A 1,349-nucleotide genomic window follows, 5' to 3' on the forward strand; every position below is an offset into this window, starting at 1 on the left:
ATTTTCGAGATGGGTATTTTGTCATAATTTTATGTGTATGTGTCTGTTCAGAGGATTCAGAAGAGGATTCAGTTCGGTGTTCGTGCGCCGTCTGAGACGCGTGTGCGGCTGTGCGCGTAGAGAACAGCGCGCGAGTAACGAATCGAGTTCCCTTTCGCCTTTTCTCTCTGGAATTGTTTAAAATTTGCTTGCTTGCGTAAATACGAACAAATTATAAACTTATACTCTATTATGTTAAAATTTTGCAATTACTCCGTGGATCACATGCATGCCGAACCGTAGGGCTTGGTCCGTACGGATCACGGATCAACTACGATCCGTTTAACCACTACAGACACTCACAGACACACAGTAGTAAAATAAAAATTAAGCTAAATCGAAATATTAAAAAAAAATGATAAAAATGATAAAATTACTCAAACATAAACTAAAATTGAAATGAAAACTTAAAATATAAAAAATTAAATCTAATTCAAAATATTATACAATATAAATTGCAGAAAAATAGAACACAATACAGACAGGTGTTCGGCAGTGCAGGACGAGAGCAGCACCTGTGCACACGCTGTTTTGAATGCCACGGCCGAAACACAATGACATTCAGACTGACCGCAGGGTAAACAGCACTCATTGGGCCTGTGATGACTCAACGAGGACGAGAGCGGGACCAAACACGCCTGCGCTGAGTGCGCTCCACCCAGCTGTGGTTTCACCCATTTACACACCCAACCTCTGCCTACCTCCACATCCACATCAGCAGGCAGAAACCCAAACATCAAACGCCTCTCTGTTTCACACTCACAGACACACTCACAGACACACACACACTCACAGACAGACACACACACACACTAGCAGTCATAAAATCTTCAGTGAGTTTGGAGGAAGTTTCATCATCAACCATAAAAACCAAGAGAAACATTCTTATACAAAGAGCAGAGACAGAAATGAAAGTAAGACAGATTCGCTCTAAAAGCCATCTCAAACATCTGTGTGTGTGTGTGTGTGTAGTCAAATGAACCTCAACAACCCTCTTATGAACTTAAACCTGTTATTACAGAATCAGACACACTCTCGCTGTCTGTGAGCTTCACGTAAATCACACCGGACTATAAACTGCCAGCATCTGCACCGGTAGCAGAAGTACGCAAACTAACACACAGGAACTGAGACGAGTGAAGTCAAACCCACAAACACTTCCAGACACAGCAGAAAATAGTGTCTTTGATTTCAGCAGCGTCAGAGAGATGAACACAGTCAGATATCAGATCTGCTCCAGACTCTCACACACACAGACACACACACACACACACACACTCACACACACACACACACACACACACACACAC

The 1,349-nt window shown here is 42.6% G+C and overlaps 1 protein-coding gene across 4 annotated transcripts in view; it reads right to left on the bottom strand.

Moving 5' to 3' along the window:
• Positions 1-1,349, bottom strand: part of LOC107758384 (lysophosphatidic acid receptor 1-like) — a 19,916-nt gene that overhangs the window by 17,706 nt on the left and 861 nt on the right. The window lies entirely within an intron of this gene.

The sequence above is a fragment of the Sinocyclocheilus rhinocerous genome, unplaced genomic scaffold (genome assembly GCF_001515625.1).
Source record: "Sinocyclocheilus rhinocerous isolate Xijiao unplaced genomic scaffold, SAMN03320098_v1.1 scaffold2309, whole genome shotgun sequence".
Lineage (NCBI taxonomy): Eukaryota > Metazoa > Chordata > Actinopteri > Cypriniformes > Cyprinidae > Sinocyclocheilus > Sinocyclocheilus rhinocerous.